The sequence below is a fragment of the Caretta caretta genome, chromosome 2, assembly GCF_965140235.1.
Source record: "Caretta caretta isolate rCarCar2 chromosome 2, rCarCar1.hap1, whole genome shotgun sequence".
Lineage (NCBI taxonomy): Eukaryota > Metazoa > Chordata > Testudines > Cheloniidae > Caretta > Caretta caretta.
Window position 1 is genome coordinate 102,235,821 of NC_134207.1, and position 23,876 is coordinate 102,259,696.

Sequence of the window (23,876 nt, forward strand, 5' to 3'; positions counted from 1 at the left end):
CACCTTATAGACTAACAGACGTATTGGAGCATAAGCTTTCGTGGGTGAATGCATCCAACAAAGTGGGTATTCACCCACGAAAGCTTATGCTCCAATACGTCTGTTAGTCTATAAGGTGCCACAGGACTCTTTGTAACTCCAGGCAGTTAGTGGTTGGCATATGTTGTGAAGAATGAAACTTGATCCTAATTTCTAACCTAGACAGTATAACTGCAGTTGTTTGTCTCAACCATATATTATGGCAATGAGTTCCACAGATTAAAACTTTTCTTTTATTTGAGTTCTTATTTCTTGTATTATGAGAGAAGGAAAATAGGCAAACCCTATTGACTTTCTCTAGGCCAATCATTCTTGAATATACCTATGCGAAGACACTTCGGATTTGTGTCCTCTAGAAACGTCAGGTGTGGCTGACAAATTTTACGGTCAAACCTTCTTAGTTATGACAGAGACAAATTTCTGAGTGGAATTACAATCTGATCCAAAGCCTAGTGAAGCTAATGGGAGTCTTCCCATTTTTAAAAATGGTAAAAGTATATTTTTTTCATGCTGAATACTCCCCCAAAAGGCTTCAAATTTCAGTAAAATTTCAAAGCCAAAAACCCTGTCTATGAGCTAAGGCAAAGCGTGTAAAATTGCAGCCCCAAGAAGCTGCTTGTAAATATTAGGACCAATTGAACCAGAGAGATTAGAATAAGAGATGGAACTGAACCTTAACTATATTAGTACCTGCTTCCTCAACTGCTATAATTAATATGGCAAAGCTTAATCAGATAGTCATATGCTATAGTATGTGTGTGTATACACACACACACACACACAAACAGATGTAGGCTGGGACTGTCAATGTAGGCTGAGGGAGTTAGGTGCCCAGCTCTCTAGGGCTCCTCTAGGAAATTGCAGCTGTGATTTACAATACTCTCTCATTTACTTGTTTATATAAAGTGTAATCAGATTCCATGGTGATAAGCACCACTGCAATGCATATACAAAAATAAAAATAAATATGATTTAGAGAAAAGGCTCTGACCTGCTATAGTTGAAATTACTGACCAAGTTTTTAAAGCAAACCCGCTTTGCTTTATCTCTTAGAATATAAAAGGTCTCAATAAGTTCTAATTGCTACTTAGAAAGGGACCCATTTTCTTCTGCAGAACAAGCCAAAAGGTATCTAAAGCTATTAAACCATTCTGGATAATACCTGGAAATCATTTTAAAATGACACACAGTGAATCCTGTTAAAAGTTTAATAACAACAGGGAAATGTATGTGTTCTGCAGCTCATATTTTGCCCACATTGTGTTGTGGTATTTCAGGATGTATTTAAAACTGCTATTTTATTAACAGGTTTTTTTAAAAGATGAAGTCATAACATTTCCACGTGTTTTGCTGTACGCTGCCTACATATAAATAACTGATATAATACTCAAATTATAGTGTATTGAAGTGCCCTGCATTAGAAAAAAGCTTGATCCGTCTTATGGCTCTATGTAAAACCATTAAATAGCTCAGTATGGTGAAGTCAGCACTTCAGAATTGTAACTTAAAATTATTATTATTAAAGATTTTATGTTCTTTCTATTGTTCACACTGCTACTGAAAAAACCACACCCATTACATTTTCTATATTTAGAGAACACCATGAAGATACATTTTAGTAAAAGTCTATGAATGTATTTATTGTACTAAGTGGTGAAATATGTAAATAACCCAAACCCCATCCTATTTCCAGATTGCTTTTTTCCTCCTACCGAAACAACAGAAGAGCTAACATGATTTTCATTTTGAAACTGAATGTTTAGATTGGTGCCATGCTGCACTGACAGGCTTTCCATATATTTGAAAAAGAAGTTGGATTAAGTTGAACAAAAAGAAACAAAGAAAAATTAAGCTGTACAGCTGTCTTATCAGTCATTAACTGACACTTTACCAAGGCCCAATCCTGCAAGCACATATGCATTTGAGTATCTTCACCCACATAAATAGTCTCATTAAATCCAATAAGACTACCCTCGTCTTTAAAATTATTCACGTGTATTAAGTGTCAACAGGGTTGTGTCCTACATTTTGTTTAACTGAAGCTGAAATCAAAAACTTCCCTCTGCCACTGCACAATTTTCCCAAAGAACAGTGCTTTAAAATACTGGGAGTAATCAAATGTCATTAATTTTCTTTAAACAAGAACTGCACTGTTTAAAGTTCTTTGAAACTAAGGCTGAAATTTTCAAATCTAGGTGCTACCATTTTTATGATAGTTTATTGCATCAAGAAACACAACACAGGTTACTAATGTAGGTAAACCTTTTCCAAGCCCAGGTGTCCAAATGTAGGCTCCTAAATCCACGGTTATGTGCCTAAATAAAAGTGCCCAATTTGCAGATTTGCTGAGCACCTGCAGCTCCTATCGGCTTAGATAGGGGATTTGTAAGTCACTCAGCACTTCTGAGGCTCAGGCTACTTACACTTAAGTGCACAAAGGTGGATTTAGGAGTCTAACGTTAGGCATCCAGGCCTGAAAGGTTTTGCCTAAATCAGTAATCTGTGTAGCCTTCGTAGCTGTAATAAAGCACCACAAACACCTACAAAATAAAGCATCACAAAACCAACATGCTGCTTTCCAAAAATAAAGTAAAATATGTCAATGAAAGGCTAGGGCAGGGGTCTGCAACCTTTCAGAAGTGGTGTGCCGAAATCTTCATTTATTCACTTTAATTTAAGGTTTCGTGTGCCAGTAATAATTTTAACGTTTTTTTAGAAGGTCTCTCTCTATAAGTCTATATATTATATAACTAAACTATTGTCATATATAAAGTAAACAAGGTTTTCAAAATGTTTAAGAAGCTTCATTTAAAATTAAATTAAAATGCTGATCTTACGCCGCTGACCCGCTCAGCCCGCTGCCAGCCTGGGGTTCCATTCACCTAGGCCGGCAGCAGGCTGAGCGGGGCCTGTGGCCGGGACCCTAGCTGGCAAGGAGCCAGCAACCAGAACCCCAGACCGGCAGTGGCTCAGCCCGCTGCCAGTCTGGGGTTCTGTCCGCCGGCTCCTGCCAGCCAAGGTCCTGGCTGCTGGCCCCACTCAGCCCGCTGCTAGTCTGGGATCCCAGCCCTGCCCACATAGAGTGGGTACCTACCTTCTCCCTGGTTCTAGCCCATTCTCTTCCTCTCTCTCTCTGCACTGAGCTGAGGATGGGAGTGCACTGAGTACAGTGCTGAGGGTGAAGGACAGGCTGGTGGTTGGGATGTAGTGTCTGGCCAGGACCTAGAATGAGGGAGGGGGCTCAGGGTTGGGGCAGGAGGTTTGGGTGTGAAGTCCTTACCAGCGCAGCTCCCATTTGGTGTGAGGGGTGCAAGTGGGAAATGTGGGGGGTGGGTGCAGGAGCTCCCGTTTGGTGCTCAGGGTGGGGGCTGCAAGAGTCGGGGCATGGGGTGTGGGGGGGCTGGAGTCAGGGCTGGGGTCGTGGGGGGGTGCAGGGGTCAGGGCAGAGGGCTGCAGGTGTGTGAGGGGTGCAGGGGTCAGGGCAGAGGGCTGCCCAGAGCGGCTCAAGGCAGGGGGCTGGAGGGGATATGCCCTGATTCCACCCCCCCTTCCCCAAGGTCCCGTCCCCACCTCTTCTCCGCCTCCTTTGCGGAGCAGCGAGCACGCTGCGACTCCACTTCTCCCCCTCCCTCGCAAGAGCCATCAGCTGATCGGCAGCAGGGAGGGACAGGAAGAGGGGCAGGAACCCAGCATGCTGGGGGAAGAGGCCAGGGAGGGGGGACCTTGCCTGCCCTGCAGCAGCAGCCGGCAGGACCAAGCTTCTTCACCCTGCCCCGACAGGGGGGTGGAGAAGAGCAGGCTGGGGAGGGCAGGATTTTTAATGGCACGTTGCTGCCTGCTGGGGTCCTGGCCTGGGTTCAACAGCGGGCTGAGCAGGGCCGGCAGCTGGGACCTAGCAGGCAGCAGCGTGCCATTAAAAATCAGCTCGCGTGCTGTCTTTGGCACGTGTGCCACAGGTTGCCGACCCCTGGGCTAGGGCATCAATTTTCCTTTTTCAGTCAACCAACCATGAGGCTGATGGTGGTGGAAAAAACTGTAAGCCTTCTCGCTGAGCTTTAAATAGGGTACTGACATCCATATGTCTGAAGTTAGCATGACTGCACCTGAGAAATTCTTTAATTTTTTTATTATCTTTGTCATCTTAAGCAAATGGCAAAACCACCCCATCATACTTTCCCTGTATTTTTAGATGACATCTTCAACAAAATGGACACAGTATTTGGCAGTCTCTTTTAAGATACAGAATCAGTCCTATTAAGTGGGGATGCTTCCCCCCTCCCGTGGTCTGAATACTTGTAGCTATTACTGAATCATTTCTCCTGTTCTCTTGCATAACACCAGTATCTATTTCTACAGTCCTTCCTTTAATTTTTCCTCTGATTTTTCATTTGCAGAATGTACTAGCAGGCATGTGAGGAGTTCTTCCAGGGTGACGTGCTTCCATCATTTCTTTAAACTGCCCGTTTTTTGCTATGTTGTAGGCAGTGCTATTAGCATAAATGAAGGCTCAACTTTTATTGCATAAATACTGACAGGTATTTTCCATTTTGGGGTGTTAAAAATGAACAGACACCCTGCTCTAAGTGAAACTGATGTCAGAGAACTACTCAAAAGCTATTTACATCTTGCTACTTAACCATGTGTACATGTTACTTGAAAATAATACCCTTTTTTTTTTTTTAACTTCATTCAATCACTTATTTCCTAGCATGTCTTTCAACTACTGGCACGCTGAGTCAGATAAATTTATCCAATGATGTTTGGCAATGACAACATATAAATCACCTGTTTGACATATTAATCAGCAGCTCTTACATTTACAACCACCAGAATCAGAAACAATCATTCAGTGACTTCAACACTACGTAGACTCAAAGAGGAGCTAGCCATCTTTATTTAAAACAACGTTATCTATCTACCAGAAATTTCTACATTCTAGCAAACAAAGCCCTCCGTAACAGATGACAATTTTAATGATTCCCCTCTCTTCAACATCCAAATACAGTTGATTTCACCCTCTCATGATGCCCCTATCTCCAATCACCAATGACTCTTCCATTTTTCCTCCTTCTTCTCTAGGCTTCTAACTTTCTTGTAATTTCCTTATCAGCACACCAAGAATCTTGGTGTTTCATCACTTCCCTTTTAACTTTTAAGAATAACTGAAGTTTTCTTTTATCAACTGCAATTAGAGCTTTATGTTTCTAGCATCAACATATTCTCAAATAAATGTTTTGTTCTAAGAACCTGAAAAAATCTGATAAAACCCACTGAGCTGGTGATTTTTATAACCCTAAGGCAGGCAGGCATAATTACCTAAAAGTCTAACTGCAAATTAAAATTCTTCTGCATAACCACTAAGAGGCTTACTTCCACCTGCTGAAGTCAGGAAACTACTGTGTTAATTAAGTCAGCATGCCCTTGGTCTAAAGAGCAGAAGAAGAAAACCTGATTTTCTCTTATCTACATTAGCTGAAAGAGACAAAGGTAAAAAGTAAAGCTACTTGTATGCACTGATATAGGACAAGTTCGGAGAAATTATGTATATGTATACTAGAGATCAACAAGATGGAGTCTGCTGAGCAGAGGTATTAAGTATACCTTCTCTCAACCTTACTGATAATGCAACTGAAATGACAATTGTGACTTTAAATCAGAGGTGGGCAAACTACGGCCCGCAGGCCACATCAAGCTTGCAGGACCCCCATGCCCGGCCCCTGAGCTCCTGGCCCAAGAGGCTCACCCCTGGCCCCTTCCCTGCTGTTCCCCCTCCCCCGCAGCCTCAGCGCGCCATGCTGCTGGCGTAGCGTATTAAACTGCTCCGCGTAGGAACACGCTAGTGGTAGCAGTTATGGAGAGCAATTTTACTACACTACACCGGCGCAACGCTCTGGGCGGCTGGGCAATGCTCTGGTGCTGTGCGGTAAGGGGGCAGGGAGCAGGGTGAGTTAGATAGAGGGCAGGGGAGTTCGGGATGGTGGTCAGGGGGTGGGGCTTTGGATGGGGTTGGGACGGTCAGAGGGTGGGGAACAGGGGCTGAATGGGGGCAGGGGTTCGGGGGGTAGTCACGAAGGGGGGGGTTGGATGGGGCTATGGGGGGCAGTCAGGGGCAGGGGCTCCAGGGGCGGTCAAGGGACAGGGAGTGGGGGGGGGGAAATGGGGCAGGAGTCCTAGGGGGGCCATCAGGGAACGGGGGGGGGAGTTTGGATGGGGCAGGAGTCCCGGGGGTGGGGCCGTCAGGGGGTGAGAAACGGGGGAGGGCAGATAGGGGGCGAGGGCACAGCCTCCCCTAACCGGCCCTCCATACAATTTCCAAAACCCAATGTGGCCCTCAGGCCAAAAAGTCTGCCCGCCCTGCTTTAAATGGTGAAAGAGCAAGCCATACTAAGATAGGAATAGCATGCTATAAACACAATATTATGAATTCGCTATTTCATTAATTTTAATCACAATTACACTAATACAGGCTGTTTTTCCCTCCCTCTCCAGCCCCCAACTCCCTAATATTGTCTTGCCGCTTTAAGATAATCAACTGTATTTTATGAGTTTTTGTTCATGCAGAAGAGTAAGATTTCTCAGATATCTTTTCTTAAATAAAAAAGTATACTAGGGCAGCTCAAAAATGTTCCATCAAAGCTGTTTTTCGATGGATAACTGGGATTTCAACTAAACAAAATTTTTGGTGAAAAATGTCTGCTTTCTGTGGCAAATGTTTATTTGTTATGGAAAAAACAAAACTTTCCATTTGGAAATATCAAAACATTCCCGAATCAAAATTAAACATTTCAACATTGCCAAATCAAAATGTCTAGTTTTGATTCAGTTCAACGTGAAACGATGTTTTCTTGAATCAGTGCAATGCCTCATATGAAAGAGGCAGTTTAGGTGCCTCCTGGACCCACCCATAGGTGCATCACGAGAGATTCAGTCGGCATGGGAGCCTGGCCCATAAGGTGGAGAGGGGCATTAGGAACCTGAATTAGGGTCCTCATCAGGCTTCCATCAGGGAAGACACAGTTTAATATCGAACTGAGCCAAAAATGCAACATTTTGATTTGGTATGACAAACCAAAGTATCTCATTTGAGATAAACCCAACCTGAAACAAAACACTGTCCCAATGTGATTCTTAATTTAGTCTTTGCAGCCTAGATACCACAATGATTAGCCCATTTCATGGATTCTCATGAAGCTTTCAGCTGGCTGAGTTCTGCCCAAAATGGCCATGCCCACCACAAACAAGTTTACTTTAGCTGAGCTAACACTGAATCACTCGAGTGTACGGATGTAGAGTTTTCAAAAGCACCTGTACGGTTTAGGAACCTAAGTCTCATTTGCTACATCTACACTACAAGGTAGGGGTGTGCTCACCTCTACCTACTCATGCTAACTCTCATCAAGCTAGTGCACGTATAAATAGAAGCATAGTCCCAGTAGCACAGGAAATTGCAGCAGAGGCTTGGCCATCAAAAGTACAAACCCATCTGAAACAGATAGGTATGTACTTGGCACAGCTAAGCCATGCCTCCACCGCTGCTGCCCATGCTACTTATACTTGCGCTAGCTTAATGAGAGCTAACGTGAGCAAGTATAAGTGAGCAGAGGAAACACACCTCACGCATAACATACACAGAGTCAGTGGGATTCAGCTGTCTTAAGTGGTTCTTAAAATTTTACTCATGTACAGATAGAAACAAACTGGGAAATAAACCAATGGCGAATAAAATAAGGACTGTGTCAGCCCAGTGATTATTTCTGCAACATTCCAATCTAAATATAGTAGATATGGAAAATGCCATATTTAAATAGCACTGATATTTTCTTCTTCCCTTAAGGAAAAAAAACACACCATATGCATTGGGTGTTATGTGGACAGTTGCATGCATCTGAAGAAGTGGGCTCTTTTCCCACGAAAGCTTATGCCCAAATAAATCTGTTAGTCTTTAAGGTGCCAGCAGACTCCTCATTGTTTAAGTGGACAGTTATGTCCTTTGTCCTATAATAGAAATCAATATTAATTTGATGGAATGGTGGTGTCTGCATAGCACATTGTTAGCAATAAGAATCATACTTAATCAATAAACCTGACTCCCAGCGTCAAGGGGTTAAAAAGAAATTGGGCCCACTCCCTGCAAAGACTTACACTGCTTAAATTTGTGCACTGTGAATAGTACCATTGAAGCGTCAATGGGGCTACTAACATTTTGAAATGGTAAGAAGGTGTGTTAATCTTTGCAAGATTTGAATTTCAGTTTTGTTTGCAACATGAACAGTTTTCTCCATTCAAACTGAGGGGCAAATTCCATGCTCTGATCTGCCCATGGATCTCTAAATGTGATTAAATGAATGCATCAATCTTGTTTATGTGCTTAAGATTTGCATATATTTCATCATCCCATGGAGTCTGAATCTCCATTTGCACCGGTCTTGGGCATTTACAGTGGCTAATCTCAATAAAACTGTAGTTTTGATAAAAATAGGTGTGACTGACTCATGCAAAACTCCCATTGATTTAAGCAGCCATTTTGGATGGCACCCATAAAAGCAATTCAACTTTGCTCAAGCAAGGAAGTCTTGCCAGCAAAAAAGTTTGAAGGGACTCTGTAACCTGAAACTTTTTGAAAACGTGTCTAATTTAAAAAAAAGAAATCCTGATTCTGATAAAGCACCTTATAATTTGAGAGAGCAGGAGTTACCTCTTTTTAAAAACATGAAATGAAAATGATTTTTCTGTTTCCTTATCAATGTTTATAAGGATCTTTTCAGTAATGAAGAAATTTACCATACAGAAGAAAATGAAAGTGACCATGCATAAATGAACAAAATACACAGAGAAAAATAACTTTCATACTAATTCCTTTCAGCTCTAGTAATCCCAGGTATTGTGTGTGTGACCAGGTCTCCTGGCTGTCACTTCATCCCAGAATCTAGATGGCTCCTGAGTGTAGCAGGGAGTGGAGGCTCTCAGGAGTGATGTGCCCCTTAAGAGTGCATGGGCAGGCAGCATCAAGGATGTGGATAAGGACATCCTGGCATTAACTTAGGACACAGAGAGGCCGCTGCAAGTGAACTCAGGTAGGGGAGTCACACCAGCACAATTGAGCCACACTCACTTCCGCCTGATCACTGATGCCATCATGCTGCAGCACTTAGGGTAGCCGGGCAAAGGAATGAGAATTGGGCCACTGCTACAGTTTATCTGATTATTTAATATACCAGATTTTTATTTCATTTTGCTATGTTTGTTACTGAATGGCCCCCACCCATCCAAATTCTTTTTCTTCTCCACTTTTTCCTAATAAATGCACACCCTCGTTTGAGAAACACTCTCCATACTGAGTTACTGGCTCGGCCCCTGTCGTAGATATGATTTAGTTTCCTTCAGATTTCCAGGTGGAAGAACTGGACCCAAGGATCATTTGCACTAAGGCCACTGTTCTAACCCCTGTAAAGCTCTGTCTTGGTTGTAAGGAGTAACTATGCTTTTAACTACATTAGGTACAAAATGTTCAGGCAAATGTGATTTTTCAAGTTGACAGTAACCCTTGAAGATGGATTTGACTAAACGTAAATTAAACTTGACTCTGGAAACAATAATCTGAGCTCTTGAGCTTCTCTGAAAGCACAACCGGTTGGGAGCTGTATGAGAACAGACGTTTTATAGATTTTAAAACTAAATCTGAGCTTCAAATACTAAATCTAGCACTCAGGGACCCTGTGGATTTGTAACACTTCCAGGAAGACTTTGGAGCCATAAACTAATGGATACATTACACTGATGCATACAATATAATCTTTTTGGATAGCAGATAGGAAGACAAACATAGAAGGGAAACTATTTCAAGTAAAAAGAAAAGGAGTACTTGTGGCACCTTAGAGACTAAGGTGCCACAAGTACTCCTTTTCTTTTTGCGAATACAGACTAACACGGCTGTTCCTCTGAAATATTTCAAGTAAATCACCCATTTTTCACATTCAAATACTCTGGAAGTTAAAAAATTCATGAAAATCAGTGTGATGAGTTTGAGTTCAAACACTGGCCAAAAAATGGCTGCATTTGAAATCAAGCCTCCGACTGTACAAGATGACCCGTGTGAGCAAACCTTTGCACAGACTTCAGTGGGGCCACTAGTGTCTGCCTACATGGATTAGGGTGGAATATAAGGGCCACACCATTAAAGTACGGAAAGCATTTCCAAGCCTCATACTGGTGGCAATTATTTTGATTGAAAATGGTGGCAGTATGGATGCCCTGAGCCAAAGATTTTAAACAAATTTAATTTCTAACCTGTTTTAAACTAATCTAAAAATCAAACTAGAAAAAAAAAACCACCCTTGAATATTTAACAAAAATTAGTTAAATTAATTCCTGGTCTAACTTCATTGACTCCACTGACTGTGGCTCTTAACAAGAAAATAAAATTTAGTAGTCCAAAAGTTCAAAACCCAACTGGAAAAGTAAAGATGCCTTAGAGTACCTATTGGTTCTGATTAGCACCACACACCTTTATGGTTTGAATATAAATCTGTTACATTACTCTGTGTGTGTCTCTCTCTCTCCCCCCATAAATTGTAACAATTGCAATGTTAGGAAGTTTGTCCAGGTACAATCTTTAAAACTAAAGACTGGTAAAACCAATGCATATCTTCTGTAAAATGGAACTGTTTCTTATAGATGTAAAAAAAAGTCAAATCTTTTGCTCTTTTATCAAGACATGAAATGTGGAAAGCAAAATTCTGAACTATTGCAAGGTTCTTAAGTCACTATTAAATTGAATCCTTGTCTTTGGCATTTACTGTATTGTACATTTGCTGCTGGTCTACTGAGCAAGTACATTTCTCTGACGTTACTTAACAAGTTATTCTTTTGTCATATTCTAGCAACTAAAGAAAATATACAGAATGTCTGTGCCATGATGACATCTTTAGGCAAACAATGTTACTCTAGCTCTTCTCATTTCCTAAACCTGTATTTCATTCATGTGCCATTTTTTCTTTCATAATTAACCAGCTCCTACTTCATTCATATAACACACATATATACCTCCCGTATACACAGAGGAACAAAACTTACCCTTAGTTACACCCCTCCAATTTCAATGAGGTTGTCGGCATGTAACCAAGGACAGAAATTTGGCCAGACAGAAAGAAGGGCCTGGGAGGGGGAAAAGGGAAGAAAAGGAATATTTATTTTTATCTTTTACTCAGTTTCAGATAACTGTGTATTTTTCATGTAGTATGTATGAGATTTTTATATACACGTTCCTCAGTTCCATTTTTAAATGACTGCTGATGCTGGTAGTAGAAGTGAAAACAACATGCAAATCTCACACTTGTAAGAGTACAGTCCTGTAATACTAAAGCTCTTTTTGAAGGAAATACCAATACAAGGACTACTGAGCAATTTTACCCCCACTTAGGACAGGACTGTGCAATCATTACTGAAACTGGCGAGCACTTTCTCATGAGAAGTCCCATTGAAGTCAATGGGGACTACTCATGTGAGTAGTAAGTACTCACTAATGTCAGTAGGGGCTACACAGTCAACATTTCATATTTTTTGTGTGCGTATGCACACAGAAGAATATGTGCTCACACAAACGGGCCAAGTTCAGCAGTGATGTGTGTGGTAGTGTAAATTACACACCTGGAATAAATGAGATCTGAATTGATCAGAAAGGGAGTTTAAACTACACTGATTTTGTATTCTATGGGAACCAAATTCAGCACCTACAGAAAAGGGAGTAAGCAAAGTTTGCCCTTGCTTACACCAGGACTACATCCGGGAGTGCTGAAGATGATGCAAGTTACACTGAAACGTGGAGTCCTCCATTATCTTATCTCTTCCTCTTAATTAGTTTTCCTGCTACAAGTGGCTACCTGCCCCCACCACATCTTCTATACGGATATAGATTATGCTCATTTTGCAGACCTCGGACTAAATGCTGACTTCACTTATTCAGATGTAAATTTCAATTATACTACTGAAGTCAATGGAGTTATACCAATATAAATCTAGAGAAACTGAGCAGAAAACTTAGCTCCCAATCAATGCCAAATTGGTACAAATTCCACTATTTTGCAACAAGCACAAATTTCTGCCCAATTTTTAATTTACACCACTATTTACATCATCACTGAATTTGGCCCAAAGGCTGCCCAGGGAGTTGCACTGCTTTATTCCCATCTGCATCTGGTCCACAGAATGTACAGAAATGACCCCTTGGTTCACTTCTATGTGAGGACTAAGTATGCTGCATAACCCACTAATATCCCGATATTATAAAAAAAGTTTCAATTGTTTAAAAGTTTCCATTCGAGTTTGAACAAAGATAGAAGGCTTGTGTACACCATACTACCCCATCTGAGCGTGCAAACACTTTGAGCCTACGTGAATGCATTCTACACAACAAGTCAAGCCCAATGTTTCCCCCTTCCTGCTCTTCAAAAGTACTCTGTGCCCTTTCACTATGAAGCATGAAATCAGCCTCCTGGTATCTGGTAAACTCATTTCCTCAACAACCAAGATATTCAGGCATCTATCAAGTGTCTAAGCACTCCCCAACAGCAACAGAATAATCAGTTAAGGCCTCTCTATCATTCCTAGAAGTCCTAGGAAGGATGTGATGGCACTCACACTCCCTGTGTGGCACCAGCTGATTTTTGAGAAAAACAGAAAGCATTTCCACAGCATGACCATCCAGATCGCTTTTGATGCCAGGAAGATTATTGCCAAATGTCCAGGTTCCACACACAGCATATCTTTCAAATGTCAGCATGGAGCCAGATATTTCACCATTCTCTGACTAACTGCTTGGTAAATGTACAGTAATTTTGAGATTACACAGATTTTACTTAATTTGTGATAGTTTAATACTAATTTGAAGAGGTCTTTGATAATTACCAGCTATTTCTTAACATTTAACTTGATAGCAGATATGCCTTGAAGAATGTCAATGACACATTTAACAAATCCATATAACCACATGCACACAAAAATACAGCCAGCAAGGGCAGGGACTGAATCTGACTTTGTGTATGTACATCACCTAGCTTTAGCACAATGGAGCTCTGTCCTGCTCTCAGTCATGGCCACTAGGAGCTACTATAATACAAATAAGAAATAATCATAATTTAACTCCAACCAAGCCTAGTGGTTAGAAATGGAGCTTTTCTAATTGTCTAAAATGTTGAAATTGTGTCACACAGAAGTGTAGGTGTTTAGTGTGTAAGGGGTAAATGGTTGTGTTTAAGTGGGTTCTGCTGGATGATTGTTAATCAAGGGAATTTAAGTGGAAAAGGTTGTATCATGTTTATTGTTTTGTTATAGTTTATGTTTATAGCAATGTTATTAAGGTGATGTTATTCCTTCTTTCAACCGTCAATGTTTCTGGTCAGAGTTAGGGTTGTGAAGGAAAGTGGCAGGTGTGGGCGGAGGATATGCAAAAGGTAATCACAACTGTAGATTTCAAAGGTTGTGTGTGTACTTAACTAGTGACTCGACTCCTGATTTCTCTTAAGAATGAGTTGGTGGTATGAACTCTTGAGCAGCTGTAACTGGTGTTAACAAAAAAAAAGTGTGTTTTTGATTAAACTTATTTAAGAAATCTCTGCAAATGCTAAACGTTATTCAGACGAATACAAGATTAGCATATACCCTGCCCCCCAACTGTACTCCTTCCCCTTGTTCCCTGGCACAGCCCAATTCCTCCCATAGCCTCCAGTGCATGACCCAGATTGCTCCCATTGCGCCACTTCATGACTCCCTACAGCCCCACGCCTCAATACGCTTCCTCAACCCACAACCCCAACCCCACCCCCACCCTGACTACTCAGGTTTTCTATGTCAGTGTTTAAAAGCTGAATATGGCCAGAGAGGAGGAGTCATGGTGCAGACCAAGGGTGCATATGAAAGAGCAGGGCTGTGTGAGAATAGTATGTGAGGAGCAAGGAGCAGTGGGGAAAAGATCCATGTGCACTCTGATGAACCGTGAGTCATCAGAGATTATCTAAATTCTGATGAACGCAGGTGGTTAATCGAAGTGGAGCTCCTCTCCATTCTCCCCACCACACACACACACACACCCACCCCTGCTCTGGCCCCTCCTTCTCTATGCACCACTCTCCCTCCCCTGCCCCCACCCCCCCCCCCAGATCTCCACTCCTCACCCTCCCCACTCTGCCCATTATTATTATGTATCAGTTGTATTACAGTAACACCTAGGAGTCTTAGTCACGGACCACATTCTCACTGTGCTAGGCACCATCCAAAACACAAGACAATCCAACAACCCCCTACACACAGTGCTGCTGCATGGTGTGCCACAGAGCTCAGGTCAAGTGTCTCTACACTGGTGCCTAAATAAAGAGCCTCTGGGTTCCCGGAACGACCCCAGCAGCCCTGCATAGAAATGGATCCCACCCACAGGCATCTCCTATTAAATCATCCATTCACGCCAAAGCCCTGCTCAAACCCCACTCACTTTGCCTCCTCCCTCTCTTCCTTTACCTGCTGCTGCCCAAGCCCAGCTCCCTATTGGTGAGGTAGCAAAGGAAAGCTGGTGAGGTAGCAAAGCAAGCTTTCCGCACTGGAAAACGGACGCAGCTGACAGAACCTGACAGTTCCATCAACTAATCTTGGCAGAGTTCTGTTAGTTTATCCTGAATGAGAGGAGTGACTGTGTGTGTTCAACTTCAGAATTTCAAAAGCGGCCTAGCTCCAAGATGTTATCAGAATGCGTGTGTCCTAGCATGGGAGAAGTGTGGGTTCCTCTAGCTAGACAACCACTGTCCGCACAAACCCCAAAGGAATATGAGAAAAATCAGGGTAAAGTTGGTTTGTTTTGGTGGGGGGGGAGGGGGAGAGGGGTTGAAAAAAAATATTTGTGTTTCTTCTGCAAAGGTAGCAAGTATTTTCTTTTTCAAAAGTTACTGAGGAAAATTCAATTGTCCTATGAAGAATTATTGTGCCAAAAGTGGAGACTAAATTCAATCAGAGTGTGAAGCAGATGGATTTCAGCCTTTTAAATGCCATGCACTTCCTTAAAATACATTCAGCAAACCAAAGTGAAAGGACAACAAAAATGTGCTTGATGTCTGATATCCTCTTAGTTGTCACATATCTCCTTGTCTCTTCCCTTTATTTAGAGATCTGAGAAGAGCATGCATCTTCTTGAAAAGGGGGAAAAGACAAGACAAAGGCTCCCACACTGTAACCTCTCTCTCTCTCTTGAGACTTATGTGACCCAAATGGCACTGTTCCCATCTTAGAATTGGCTGAGAGAATGAAGGGTCCCCATATGCTGCTTAATAACCTGTCCCAGTCTACATAATTAGGTTATGGAAGAGATAGGACCCAAGCCAAAATTCAGGCAGACTTGTTGTTCCTGCCATTACCCTGAACCCTGTCAAAGAAAAACTAATCTCTCACTGTGTTCATTTTGCTCTCTCTACATCTGATCTCCTGTACTCCAGAGTTGCAAAATTCACACGCTGTACCCAAAAGAGCAAGGTTAACCATCTATCTCCTCCTACACTCTTTGAGGATGCAAGCCTTGATCCTTCTCATCACTCTAAGAGGGCTGCTCCTTCAAAATAACTAAAAATGTTGAATGTTTTCAGGAGTATTAGATTTTTAATTAGAAGAAAAAGGAGACTGGTATTAAAAAGGCAAGGAATTAACTTTTATGACACTTCTCAAGGACTCCACTCCTTTTCCTCCCCTCAAACTACTCAACTCGCTAATGTCCTTGCAGCTATTCATTCATCTAACATGAGAACAAGTAAATTTGGCATCCCAACCTCCAGCTTTCTATGCAGCAACCCTGATCTTCCACTTTCCGTCTAAACCACTTTGAGATTTCTTTGCTTGCACTGGAATCCTGCCCTTCTTCTCTTGTAAGAGCCAAACTATTAGAGAACAATTAGGATTTTGTCTAGTGTGTGAATCTTCCTTGCAGTGCTCCAGACGCGTCTAAGAAGTATCATACTTGGCAATTTTCTTTATCTGCCATTTCACTTCCAGTGGCAAACAACTGCATTTCCCCAATGTAGCTAATAATGAAAAGCCTATAGACTACAGATCAGTGCAAGGCAGTAAAGTGAAAGCAACAGTATCTCCCAAGACAAGCATAGAAAGATGCAGCAAATATCTGAAGGACTCCATTGTGACTCCTCTCTGTCAGGGAGACTCTCAGAATGTGCCAGTTTATACCAAGTGTTGTATGCATAGGCATAGAGGCGCATGTGACCTATAATGTAAGTATGAATGGTAACAACATGAAATATTGGTACATGGGAAGAGAATTTTATGTATAAAGATTAGAAGATAGCACACAAGAGTCACTCTTTAAAACAACCAACTTCTTCCATACCTCAAACCCCTTGTCCAAGTTCATATCAAGACCCCCCTCCCAGGGGTGAAAGTAGGCCTGTAGAGGCTGCTACAGCGTGCTGGTAAGAAGCCGGTACCAGCCTGTATGCAGCGCTTTAACATCACTGCCCCTTTTGCACCCCTCGGGCCGGTGATTGGGGGTAGGAGAGGCAGCTGCCCTGGGGCCGGCAATTTAAAAGGTCCCAGGGCTCACAGTCGTCGCTACCATGATAGCAGCTGGAGCAGAGCGGGCCAGGCAGTGTGGATGGGCTGGCTCAGGGAAGCTGACCCCCCCCCCCAGCCCTGTCCCTTCCACCCGAGGCCCCACCCCTTCCAGGGGCTGGGAGCTGGTCCCAATACTGGTAAGAGTTTAATATTACTTTTACCCCTGCCCCCTCCCCTCTCAGCTAGCTGGGACTCCCCAGTCAGCAAAATGGGAAGGGCAGAGTGATCACCATTCCTTGACACCTGTTCATAACTCTCTTCCTCCTCTGGGGTTGTGACTCGCAAGTTGAGAACCACTGGTTTAAAAGAATGTGCACATTATTTTGATTATCAGAAGCATGCAACACATGCTAAGGTTCTGCAAAGAAACAAATAAAGACACAGGCCAAAAATTTCAGCACTAAAATTAAGCATTTAAATAGATGGCCTGATTTTCAGAGATGCCAAGCACTTATAGCTTCCATTCTTGAGCACCTCAGAAAGTCAGATCACCTATTTAGTACCCAAATACTATAAGCATCCACTTTGGAAAATTCTGGCCACAGCTGATGCCCATCTAAATAAGTATTGAAAAGTTATCTGACATTGCTTTTAATATTTAAAATAACTGTGTGTGGAATATTAGCAGTCCCAACACAATTTACTTTTGTAGTACAAATACAGAGCAACCTATAATCACTAACCAACCTAGAAAATAACTGACTGATAAACCAATCAGTTTGTAATACCATTAACAGATTCTGGCTTCTCTATCAACAGGGTAATTTGCGGAGACCACTTTTAATCCCTACCACTAAACCATTAATCCCCACGACTTTCATGTAGTATTGTTTTCTAACTTTGCCCAAGATTTACCAAATAGTTTTGTGGCTCATTAAAAACTAGCTGAACAAATAACAGTAGCAAAAACACACCTGTTGACATTACAGAATTCAGAGACTCCAATTCCTCCGTTGATCCCTTTAAAACTGTTACTTTCTAATTGGAAGGAACCATTCAGAAGTGAAGCTGTATATCTGTCAAGTCATTTGACACCTGGTGTGCACTGTTCATGATAACATGATCTCTCCAATATGCTTGGCATTATGAAAAGGAGTGAATTATTTCATCATACCACTTACGGTCATGCCAAAGGCATGGATGTTTCTACTAAAATCAATTTCAATGTAATTGAACCAGGGTTATCAACATTAATTGTGATATTTTCTCAAACTGGCATTAAAACATTCCTCTAGTATCATTGTTAATGTCAATATAAATTATGCATCACGGTTCATAGCGTTCACTTACAGAGGTAAAACTCATCTAGAAAATAAGAAAAGGAACCAGGGCTTATCTACATGCAGCATGTATTTTTTCTGTCCCTACAGGTTTTCCTGAAAATCAATGAACACACATTTATCTCTTTTTTCCCTTGAAATACGTTGTCCCTGAAATCAACATTAATATTACTATTAAATATGGTGTCAACAAGGTATTGCTGTTAAACAACAATAGGGAGGACATTGCAAGGGACCAGGTATGAAAATATATGAAACCTGTAGTGGCATTCAAGGAGACATCAAGAGGACAGCATAATGCTGTGGAGTACAGATTCTCCCCAATGCACACCTCAATGGTTTCAAAACTGGAGGGAGTTTGGAAATCTTATTTCATGTTTTATTTTACTGAGGTTAACAGAAGTATTATACAGAGCTCTTCCAATGATCTAAGAAGTGTACCATGTACTTACAATCACTATAGTACAAATTAATTTATTAAGAATACAATCTGAAACTACAAGAAGCCAACATATCTTTTATACAGTGAACCCATTACAGATATGTTGGAATATTCTTCTACTCAAGGATATACTTTAAGGCCACAAAAGACCTCACTAAGGGACAGACTGTGAACCCCTTACACATGATGGAGAGCAAATGGATTACTCATACAAGTAGTTCCACTGAGATCAATGGGACTACTTTATGTAAGTAACTAAATGTCGTCAACTCTGACAATTTTATCACAAGTCTAATAATATTTGGTGTTTCATTAAAGTCTGAATTCTCGGAGTCAAATAACTATAGGAGAATTTCAGCTTTTACTGTAAAAGTATCTAGTCCTCATGGCTCCAGTGAAGACTGAAAATGTGACCCCCTAAAGGCTCAAAAAACCAAAAAGCAAACAAAAGAACTCAAAATGTATTTTCTTTAAAAGTAAAAAAATAAAAAAATCCCATGATTTTTGGGGAGCTGACTGATGGTTTTATAATACTTGGAGTTGGTAATAATGGTCTGCTCACCAACATACGTACTTCACAGTCTAACCCAAAGTGAACAAGAATGCACCTTTTAAAATGGGCAGACTATTGGGGCACTAAAACTAAGTCTTGCTTAGCATATCGCCAGCCATCAAAGGAGTAGCTCTAGTTTCAGCCAGCAGACTGCAACATCTCACCCTGGAACTCTTGACACCATGTTGTGTCACTGACTATTGTGAATAAGGCTTCCCACAAATCATTTCAACATTCAGAGCTGGATTATTCTTGAAGGAAATTATTTGAGAGAGAATAAAAAAAAATGCTTACTCATTACCTAGTATCATTGTAACAGCAAACTACAGCTGCTAAACCCAGAGTTCCATTGCACAACCTTAAAAGCATCATTTACTGTACTAGATTTCAGACAAAGAACATTTTGAAGTACTGAAATAAATCAACACTTAAATGCAACTCCTAGTCAGTTCATATAATATGGGTTAAATGCTACCATATGGTGAAGAAACACACATGTTGCCCTTTTTAAAACAAAGAACATGAATAATTTCCTTTAAAAAGTCTATTTTTAACATGACAAGCATGGAAAATGTTTTTAATTTTAACTATAACTGTAATCAAGACACATTTTGGAAAGTGTCATACTACTGGAAAAAACTCTGAAACCTGAGGAATGTTTTAAATCAGGGTTGATAAATAAATTAAAAATAAAAACAGCACCTCAATTTCCATCAGTCTGTCACAGTATGTCCTGAAAGCTAACACCATTTCCCTGCTCACCATCCTTTTAAATGAACAGAGGGGAAAAAAAGTAATAATAGTGCAGCCATATCAAGGAGCCTGATCTGACATGAGCAAAAGTGACATGCCAACTCAATAGTCTTCCTTTTACTTTACCTGCTGGAAAAGAAAAATATGTACATGTGCCTTGAAAACACTAAAATACATTAGTTGGTCTTATTTTCAGCAACCATTTAGATCCAGAACTGCCTGATGAATTGATCTTTCATATCTTCTTTACATTTTTTTCAGTAATTTCATGAAATATATTATTTCATTAGCTACTGACCAAAAAAAAAAAAACCAGAAAAGCAATCTATCAGAGTGAATATATATGAAATAGATGTAGTGTCGCTGGAGTAAATGCTACTGTTTTGTTGGTTTTTTTAAATAACCTGTATCCAGCCATTACCCTGTGTGTTAAGTATTTGTTTTCATAACTGTAGTATATACTAAACATGTCTGAATTCTAAAAATAGTTGCAGATTGCAATTGTACATGCTTTGTAGTTTCCATTTCATTTTGAAAAAAAAAAAAAGATTAACAGCTAGATCACTTCAGAAACTGCACTTAAAATTTTTGGGAGTCACAAAATTATACTACTTTACAATTTGGAAATGTGCTGGTGGAAAAGATTTCCTTCTAGACATAAGCATGACAGCCTCCATGTGGAAAGGAAAGCTCAAATGCCAGACAGCAAGATGTAAAGAAAACAGACAGACAAGAGAGAGACAATATGCATTTCTTAGAGATTTGAAATGTATTTAGTAACTGTATAAACTTTAATGAGAAACAAAGCACTATGTGCCAAATTGTGTTCCCCCATACATCAATGTAAATTCAGAGTAACATTGGATTTACACCGGTACACATGACAGCAAAATTTGGGCTTTGGCTTCTATATCTGGCTGCAGTAAAATGTAGACTTTCTTAAGCAAGTGTTAAATATAATATTCTACTGATGATACTAATTCAATTATTTCCAATAAGTCATCATTTTAGTGAAAGGCTAGCAAAAGTCAAAATACTTTTTAAATACTCAGCTCAAAGTAAGTAATTTTGAATCCACATTAAAAGCCTCTGTTCATTCATCCCATAAGGTTTTAAACAGTTTAGACCACTGAATTCATTAACAACCCTAAATATGTAACTTTATCATCATGTAAATAGACAAACAGAGTTTGCCAATATCCCTTCAAAACATAGTAACACATGCATAATATCCTGAGACTGTTTGCTTAAGAACTGTTGTTGTAATCCAGCTTCTGGAATGGAGGGAGAAACTGTTTACAGGAAATGTGTACCGATTTTGATGTAGCTCTACTGATACCTGAGTTAAGGTGTAAACAGCAATAGCAAAATTAATCATCGATGTTGGGTAATCATCATCAGTGGCCTCAGACAGGAAAGCAGGTTTAGCAAGCCAAGAAACAGGACGTTTGCAGGATTACAGTCAGGTAATGAAAGTAAACACATGCACACAAGTACTACAATACTAATGAAAGCTATAGCAATGTTAACTACCTGAACCATGATCCACTAGTACATTTTAGAGCAGGCTCAGTAATACCACGGTTATTAAAATCATTTCTGCTGAGAGAGTTTTTAGTACAAATCTTGGGAAACAGAGGGTTCCATTTTTTTCTTTTAAGAAATTAAGGGCTAAATTCTGCTCTCATTTATGCCCATGTAACTCCAGAGTAACTGCATTGATTACAGAGGAGTTACTGTGCAATTACACTGGTGTAACCCAAAAGAGAATTTTGCCCTAAGTGATTGAATCATAACAGCTTTATCCTAGCACTGAAATGTATAAACATTTACATCATGTAAGATGTCTGCTTTGAAAAAGGAATGTTGCTGCAAGGTTCAAATATTTATATTGCAGATGTCTAATCAAATAAATTTGACTTTCTGCTGTTTTTTGCCATCCAGTCATTAATTATCTGGATGCAGTTTATGGCTACAGAAAAAGTAAGTTAAGATAGCTCATAGTTTCCAAGCTACCATGGTTCCAAACAGTTGAAATCTCCGCTGCTGAAATAGACAGAGCGCAATTTTACCCTGAGAGATACACTCATGCAACTCCCACTGAAGTCAATAGGAGCAGAGGATATGTGTATCAGAGGACAGCTAGGCAACAAGCAAGTATAAAACGGCTCATACATTCTTGCCAAACTGACAAACAATGCACAGTTATGAAAAGAACAACAGTGGGGTTTTTTTAATGCCATTTCTGGTAGAAAACTAATACATGTTCATCCTTAAAAAGCATACATGTACACATTCACACTTGTGTCTTAAAAATGTAAACAAGCACATTTTACAAGTTAAATACACAGGCTCAAGCAAGTTTCTTCCTGCTGAATGCAATCAAGTTTGTATTTCAGCTTCCTATTGTTATGGTGTTAAGACATAATGCAGTTGGACACCCTAAACACAATTTTCTAATCTGAATATAGGATCTACAAACTTGAGTCAAGATCCTTTGAAGACTTACAAACTTGCTTTTTTTTAAAACACATAGTGAATCATCCCAATTAAGTAAATGGTGTGTAAAGTTAAGGGTATGAATAAGTCTTTGCGATACTGGGGCCCTCCAAAGCTATTACTGACTTTAGTGGGCTTTGGATCAAGCCCTTAATAAGTATGGTAATTATATTTTCTTTCATAGGGGTAGGAAAAAAATCACAGTGTAAAAGTAATCGGGCTGGATCCTCAGCTGGTATAAACTGGTGTAACTCCATTAAAGTCAATGGAGCTAAATGAATGTACACCAGCTGGGGATTTGGCCCACTGCACTTAATGACCTTAACAAAGCTAAATAAATAGACTGCCCAAAGTTTACAAAAGTTAGCATCTACATCATTCATCTGATTATACTCCTCCAGTCTGTCATACATCGTGCCATCTGATGTATGCTACACAAACATCACCAAGAAAGTATATTTTAAAGGGTTCTTATTTTTCACTCAAGCGAGGCATATTGGTTCCCCTCCCTCCTTCTCAAATAATTCTGAAATATTTGGGGGGGAAAAAGTCTCTATGTTTGCTGGAGTAAAGCTAAATGGAGAAAAGTTGCAGTTAAAAGGCAGTTAGACCAGGAAAGAACATTCAGATCAGGGGTTCTCAAACTGGGGGTCGGGACCCCTCAGGGGGTCACAAGGTTATTACATGGGGGCAGTCGCAAGCTGTTAGCTTGCCCCACTTTGCCTCCAGCATTTATAATAGTGTTAAATATATAAAGAAGTGTTTTTAATTTAAAAGGGGGTGGGGTCACACACAGAGGCTTGGTATGTGAAAGGGGTCACCAGTACAAAAGTTTGAGAACCACTGATTTAGAATGATGACAATCATTTTTATCTGGTCACTGAAAATTCCTGTGATGATAATTGGTCTTGTTAGATCTTGGTGATGGCACTGTGCTATGACTACTTATAAGAAAATCAGATGTAGCTACATTTTTTTTAAAGGTGATATTCACTGTGTCAGGAAACTTTAATCTATATAAGTTAAATGTCACCACTGTAACTCCATTCCAGGCAGGAAGTCAGTTATTGAGGTCATAACAATAGATAGCATTAATACTAATGATGTAAACTATTTTCATTTTCCCAGAGTACTGAGAGCAGTCATATTTACTGAGAGACTGCAGCTCTTGATGCATATTGTTTTAGTAATGTTTAGCAATTTAAAAAGGTCATGATGAGCTATAAAACCTCTTAGAAAGAAGCTATGCTAATTTATGAGCACCACTTCTTTGTTGATATACAACAAGTGTTGGATACCCATCTGTTATATCAGTCAGTGTTTTAAGACCATGTTACTCTCAAATATCTTTAAATTTTCTCTCAGATTTTTTTCTATCAGCACTGTTCAACTACTTCAGATTAATGCAATCTTATCATAGTTTGGGGTTTGATTTTTTTCATTAGTAATGCAGAATCTGTAATAATACTTGCTAACCAAGATATCACATCATCGGACTTTAAAGGATCAAGACCCTGCAAATAAATTCAGAAGAGGATTATTAGATATAACTGAAGAGAGTCTTTTATAATGTCTGAGAACTAGTGAAGGTATACATAATACCACTATTTCAAAGTAAACCAAATATACATGCAGATCACTTTATTACCCAGAGCTTACTCAAGATGGCTATGGCAGTTATTCTTGTGAAACTAAAGATGTCTCCTTGAATAAC

General features: G+C 40.3%; 1 protein-coding gene across 5 annotated transcripts in view; it reads right to left on the reverse strand.

The window, feature by feature from the left end:
- Window positions 1-23,876, reverse strand: part of ZNF516 (zinc finger protein 516) — a 132,103-nt gene that overhangs the window by 102,852 nt on the left and 5,375 nt on the right. For 2 of the 5 annotated variants that reach the window (XM_048840090.2, XM_048840092.2), the window contains exon 2: window positions 11,113-11,193. The exons of the other annotated variants lie outside the window; for them this stretch is intronic. The gene's annotated coding sequence lies outside the window, so the exon portion shown is untranslated. The remainder of the gene's footprint in view (window positions 1-11,112; window positions 11,194-23,876) is intronic. 5 annotated transcript variants of the gene reach the window in all.